This window comes from Brienomyrus brachyistius, chromosome 12 (genome assembly GCF_023856365.1).
Source record: "Brienomyrus brachyistius isolate T26 chromosome 12, BBRACH_0.4, whole genome shotgun sequence".
NCBI lineage: Eukaryota > Metazoa > Chordata > Actinopteri > Osteoglossiformes > Mormyridae > Brienomyrus > Brienomyrus brachyistius.
The window spans coordinates 22,406,530-22,413,905 of NC_064544.1; the positions used below are offsets into that span (position 1 = coordinate 22,406,530).

At 40.3% G+C, this 7,376-nt stretch overlaps 1 long non-coding RNA gene across 1 annotated transcript; it reads right to left on the minus strand.

The window, feature by feature from the left end:
• Positions 1–6,223: 6,223 nt before the first annotated feature.
• Positions 6,224–7,376, minus strand: LOC125705103 (uncharacterized). Its single transcript, XR_007381399.1, has 3 exons — positions 7,297–7,376; positions 6,591–6,661; positions 6,224–6,459 (listed from the first exon to the last, which is right to left on the minus strand). It is a non-coding gene; the product is annotated as an uncharacterized LOC125705103 (long non-coding RNA).

Genomic DNA, 7,376 nt, shown 5'->3' on the forward strand with positions numbered 1-7,376 from the left:
TCAGAACGTTCGTCAGCCAATCAGATTCAAGCATTCAACGGTCCCGTAGTATAAATTTAAAAATAAAGGTAGTTGTGGTATAAATAATATTACAAATTAAGCTACAAACACACACACTCCCCCCCCCCCCCCCATGATCAGTGATACAGAATAATGAGTGATACAGAGAGTACTTCAGCTGACACTGCACCACCGGTCAGAGTTTGCTTAACCTTGCAGGACAGCGAGGGTCAAATCAGTGACAATGAAAACAGTGGCAGTAGCACCCACCTTTCCCCCACTGAGACCAATATTGCATCTTGGGATGGAGGTCCTCCTCCACTAAAGATCAAGAGGACTTCTGCAGTATGGAACTCTTTCACTGTTTCTGAAAATGATCCCTCCAAAGCCATTTGCAAGCTTTGCAAGTCCAAGCTAAGCAGAGGTAGAGATGCAAAACATTACAACACAACATCTCTACATAACCATCTGCTATATGTTCATCACATGAGAAAGCCCACTGTATCAGCCACCTCCTCTCCTCTTCCTTCTCGGGTCACTGGTGTTCATCTGGGTGCTGCTAAGGGCTCACATTCATCTTCCTCTTCACCAATACTCACTGCATTTGCAGCAAAGCAGCCATTCTCAGCAAACCATCCCTGGTCAAAACAAATTACAGAGATGATTGGTAAAATGATCTGCACTGATCTTGAACCTTTCTCTGTGGTGGAGAGGAGTGGCTTCAAGATACTTGTGGGCTTTTTAGAGCCCAAGTAAAAGATACCTTCGAGACACTATTTCAGTCGAACTGTAGTGCCTGAGCTGTATGAGGCAATGAGAGGGGAGATGGTCCAGTCGCTTAAGGCAGCTGAAGGAGGTGTCATCAACCTCACTACAGATCTCTGGACCAGCAATCACAACGCACATGCATATCTATCTTACTGGGCACTGGTGTGAACGTGTAGGGGAAGCTTCAGTACAGAGGAAAGCAGGGCTGCTAAATGTTGGTGTGCTGGACATTGAGCACGCATCAAACAACATTCTGTGCTGCCTTAAGGAAAAGATGAGAGTGGGAAGAGTCTGTTGGTCAGTCTGTCACAATACGATTTGTTGTTTCAGATAATGCAGCAAAAATGGTTGAAAGCTTTGACTGAATATGGGCACATCCGTTGCGTGTCCCATATGCTTCACTTGGTGGTGATCAAAGCACTGGAGAAGGACAGGGTTGGGACATCCCTTCTCTCCAAAGCCAGGAGCATATCTGGCCATGTTCATCGCTCAAGCAAAGCCAGCAACAGACTACATGAGCTGCAAACACAGTTGAACTTCCCCCAGCACATGCTCATAACAGATGTAAAAACAAGGTGGAACTATACGTTCTATATGCTCCAGCGGCTGGTGGAGCAGCGCAGGGCTGTGCAGATTATGACACAGTCTAACATGGGTAAAGCTCCAACAATCACCTATCCAAATGAGTGGGGGTTAGCAACAGACATGCTCACTGTTCTTAGTCCTTTTGAGGAGGTCACACAGGTGCTCTCAAAACACAGCGCCTCCATCTCTGAGGTCATCCCCCTCCTGCATGGCTTGTGCTCCATCATCAGGTCACTGCATGCTGGTGAGGAATCTGAGGATGAATCTGATCAGTTCATGGCTGGTGATGACGATCAGGATGCCACAGTGGGGCTGGACCAAGATGTTGCGGCTGAGTCCAGGGAAAGGTTAGGCACAGCAGCAAGGAAACTGGCAGCCAATCTGAGCAAAGAACTAAAATGGCGTTTCGAACCAATTTTTGCAAACTCCACATTTCTGCTTGCCACTCTCCTTGACCCCAAATATAAGGCCAGCTGTTTTCCAAACAATGTTGATGTGGAGGCACTGAAGAGGACATTACTCCTCAGGATGGAGTTCTGTGACCCTGTGGCTACACCTGCAAGAAACACAGAAGAGACACCTGCCACCAGCAGCACTTCAGTCTTGTCTTTCCTGCAGAAAAAGAAATCAGCTATTCCAATGAGGACACATTTATCCATCAGGTGATGTGGAGGCCTACCTGGCAGATGGGGACATCAGCCTCACTGATAACCCAGTGAAATACTGGTCAGGCAAGCTTCAGTGCTGACCCAATCTTACACGCTTTGCACTGCAGCATCTCAGTTGTCAACCTACAAGTGCCCAGTCTGAGCGTGTTTTTAGCACAGCTGGAAATGTGGTCAGTCCACAGCGTGCAAACTTAGACCCTAGCCATGTGGAACAACTGGTCTTCATTAAAGTCAATGCAGATCTGAAAAACAGCGTTGGACTATTTGATCCATAGAACACAGTCCTCCCCGCCCCCCTCTCTCTCTTTCTCTCTCTCTCTGTCTCTCTTACTCACTCACTCACACATACCTGGTGTGGAAATAAAAAAAATAAAAAAGAACCAAAAAAAATCACACTGATCATAAAAAAATTTAAAGTTAAAAAAAGAAAGTTATGTTGAGATGAAAACTCTTGTTCATTACATTTTACTTCATAATTGCAACCGCATGTGTTGTATTCATTGTTGCAAAACTTGTTCTGTATATAGTTCGTTTATCGTGATCAAAACCAGTGATCTGAAGCTCAATGCTGATGCTGTCATGTAAATAGTTTTCTAATCAGCAATAAATATAACAATTTCTGATCAACCCATATCAATTGCATGCTCAAAATAACGTACCGGTTAAAGCCCCGCCCATTTCAAGACAACCCGACCCACTTCCAGGTTAAATCCCGCCCACTTCTGGGTTATGCCCCGCCCAGTCCGAGTACAGATGCAGATAATTCATATGGTTAACAGATACAGATAATGCTGTACTCGCTCATCCCTAATAATAATGTAACTTATTAAGCTATATTATTTATTGCACTGTGAAATTAAATACCAATCTTTACTGCTTTACTCGCAGCGTTTCTATTTTGGCCACGACGTTGTACATGTTCTATAACATCTAAACATTATAACTGATGATGCAGAACCTCAAAATGCGGTGGGGGCCATATTTAATGTGGAAAAAAATCAGGTTAATTCAGTCAGTAATCACGAAATGTCACTGTTACTGGGTCATATATGGTACAATGGGCTGTAAAGCAAAAAAAAACAATTCTTAACTTTGAATGCAAGGCAGAAATAAAAGGAAGGGTCATATATGACCCCATGGGTTCCCCAGAGCTACAAGTCTAGAATTGGACAAACATTCATACAGTAATAAGTCAATTGGCTGATCATACAACTCTCTTCTTAAAATACAAATCTCAAATTAGCACCAAAACCATCAACTTTTTTTCCACACAGACATCTGGACTACGACTAAATCTAAGTAATTAGTAAAAAATTATCTGAATAAAGATTTTATTATTAGTATTATTATTAACAAAGACCAGACTGCAAGAATGCTGGATGATTTTACACCCTTGATTACTTCTCTGGAAAAAAGACTCAATCTCTGGCTTCAGAGGGATCTCTCCATTACAGGTCAGACCTTGTTATCCAAAGTTGAAGGTTTTTCCAGGTTGATTTATGCATCTATGGCTCTTGAGGTATCAGAGGAGTTGTGTGAATGATAGATAAAATTCTTTATCTTCATATGGAACTAATTAATTAATTAATTAATTTGGTTTTTTATAATAACGTATTTTTTCAAGGATTATGGGGGACTTCATTTTCTTTTGAGGTGTAACTGCAATATTTTGAAGCTACCTGAGAAGCTCTCCAGTTAACATGAACAGATAGGTGCTTTTATGTTGGTCCTTGATGCACTCACAATTTCTCTCCACACAAATACTTTATCTTGAATAATCAGGGCAAAACTTTTAAAAACAAGTCAGAATATTGAGAGATGGGTTGACAACAATATAATATTAGTTAGCCAGCTGCTAAATAATGGCTTTTTATTTACTTTGCTCAAAGCCTGTAAAATTTACTAGGCAAAACCAAACTTTACAGCTTTTAAGGCCTACTTTGTGTCATATATAAATATGTTGGTATCTTGTAAACATGCAAAAGCCATAAAAACCTGTCTCAGTTTGACCTGGTGGAAAGCTTCCTTACCAGGCTGCAGATGGTTCAGCTCTTCTGCCAGCTGATCCCTCCTTGCCCGCGCTGTTGCCGGCGTACACTCCTTTGTGGGCATCGCCACATGCAGTTCAGCATCATGCCTGCTAAAGTCCTCTAATGTGTCCTCATTTATGTCCAACAGACATCCATCATGCCTGGCAGTTACACATACAACATGCCACAAAAAATGCTGCGACCTTCTGAGGGCTGTATTGTAATGTTCCACCTGACTTATCTAAATATCTGAAACACATTTTCAGCAATCCAGATGTCCTTTCAATTAAGCATATCTTAATTCTGATAATTAACTCAAAAGATTTAATGGCGTGGTTTGTTCTGAACTTGTGTGTGTGTATATATATACATATACAGTCAGGTCCATAAATATTGGGACATCGACACAATTCTAATCTTTTTGGCTCTATACACCACCTCAATGGATTTGAAATGGAATGAACAAGATGTGCTTTAACTGCAGACTTTCAGCTTTAATTTGAGGGTATTTACATACAAATCAGGTGAACGGTGTAGGAATTACAGCAGTTTGTATATCTGCCACCCACTTTTTAAGGGACCAAAAGTAATGGGACAATTGGCTGCTCCGCTGTTCCATGGCCAAGTGTGTGTCATTCCCTCATTATCTAATTTACAAGGAGCAGATAAAAGGTCTAGAGTTCATTTCAAGTGTGCTATTTTCATTTGGAATCCGTTCCAAAATTTCCTTTTATTCTTCAAATTATGTTATGCTACTTTATACTCTTTATTTATTTACTCTTTTATACTATTCTAACATAGTTCATGTCGATAAAATTATTGCATGTTTTTAATGTCATTAAAACTTGTGGTCTTTATTTTTATTTGGGGTGCTCTTATATCGAAGTGATGACAGACAGCTATTTGGTTGGTAAATTCTTCTCAAACAGGCTAGTTTAGTTGGGCGTTCAAATCTTATACTGTATATATGTTTCAAAAAAAGTCACTGACCCCTAAAACGGCGGTGTAATCTGCCGGTGTGTTCACGATAAAATATGCCGAGAGGTGGGGGATTGGTGATGTGAACGGAAATCCATCACTTAACAATACAGTTTTCTTTTTAATAGCATCCCGAACCCGTAATAAACGGGACGGTAGGCTTTTTTTAATAGCGCAAACCCGTAATAAACTGGCACCGCCCCCCCGGAACGCTGAGCGCGGACGGTGCATATGGGGAGCATGGTTTGATACTCTATAGTCTATACTTACACTGAACAAAAATATAAGTCTAAGGCACACCTGTGCAATATTCATGCTGTCTAATCAGCACCTTCATATGCCACACCTGTGAGGTGGGATGGATTATCTCGGCAAAGGAGAAGTGCTCACTAACACAGATTTAGACAGATTTGTGAACAATATTTGAGAGTAATGGGTCTTTTGTGTATGTAGAAAATGTTTCAGATCTTTGAGTTCAGCTCATGCAAAATGGGAGCAAAATCGAAAGTGTTGCATTTATATTTTTGTTCAGTGTATATTAGCATGTTTTTTAAATTGTATGTGTAGCAGAATTTGATAGACTAATATCCCTTATAAAATAATGCTTACAGTGCAACACAAAGTGATTTTGTGCTATTAGGATGGCATCAAATTATCTGTAATGTTTTGTTCTATACCAAAAATTATATGTATCAATTTATAACAAATCTAAAGCATTGTGTAGTAAAAGTTATTTATCCATCCATTTTCCAAACCACTTATCCTACTGGGTCACGTGGGGTCCGGAGCCTATCCCAGATCCCAATGGGCACGAGGCAGGGAACAACCCAGGATGGGGGGCCAGCCCATCGCAGGGCACACTCACACACCATTCACTTACACATGCACACCTACGGGCAATTTAGCAACTCAAATTATCCTCAGCACGTTTTTGGACTGTGGGGGGAAACCAGAGTACCCGGAGGAAACCCCACGACGACATGGGGACAACATGCAAACTCCGCACATGTAACTCAGGCAGAGACTCGAACCCGGGTCCCAAAGGCGTGAGGTACACAGTGCTAACCACTGCACCACCATGCCGCCCAAAAGTTATTTATTTAAATGTATTTTGAATAACATCTTTACTTAAAAAAGCAATACACCAACAGTCCAAACCAAAATAATGCTTCTACTTTTTTATTGCACCAGTACTTGTAAAATATGTCAAACTCGTTAAAAAAAAATTTTATGTAAAAAAGAAAATATAAATAAAACATACAAAATATGGGAAACTCTAAGGACATTCTAAACAGGGCTTACACAGTATGAAATCATTGAGAACATTATTCTTTTTTCTGACACTTTTTGCACAGATATGGCAAACAACTGTCTTTCTCATATTGGGCACATTCAAAATGTGCCCACCTACTGCACATATCACACTGCACCTACAGGTGAGAAAAGCAAAAAAAATAACAATTAGGTACATATAATTACACAATGAGACGAATTATATGTCACTATGCAGACATGCTAAAGTAAATTAATAGTACAAAACACACATTCTTTTATACATTACCATTTCAATCATGCTCTTATCAGCATCAGTTTCCAGCAATGAGCAAACCACACAAAAGTCATCTGCATTCCCTAGAAACAATGTTTCATTGAGTATTAGGTTGCATTGAGTATTAGGTGGCTACCATTTCGTCACCATTTCATATTTACACTAAAAGGTAAATTGCTTTATTATTCGTACGGTAAACCTTTTCACCAGGGTAATGGCGCAGAAATTAGTTAGGAGTTCATTCGCACTTATTGTTACTAACGTTTGTGTAAAGTTAATAAATGCTGACCGAAATTATTGGAAAAACTACTCTGTGGACATTCAATGTTATTAGAAGAGCTGTTCGTTTTTATTAGCATTATCATACATTTAATCAAAAGGTAGCTGATCGCATATGTCATCACGTGCGTAAGCATTTACGTATGAACCACACTGTGCACTGAATAGCGCTGCACACATATGATAACCACAAGATATTCAAGTTTACAAAAAAAGATGTAAACGTAGGTGTTTAAATTTGGGAGCCTAAACCAGTTTCGGTCTGCGGATCCGTGGGCTGGCAGGGAATTGTTGGTTGGATCGCAATAAAGCTTTTCCACTATAATTTTCTTCACTAAGTTTTTATTTCACTCAACCTTAAGGCTCATTCACAACAGTTTAGCAGAAATTCAAATGTTTCGGTCAAATTAAGCAAAAAAAAAAAACGGTTTAAACTCACCTTTTTAAACCGAAGTCTCAGCACCAAGGTAGCACGGATTCATGGGCGTGGAAACAGAGTGCAAACTTGTGGGACTGCGC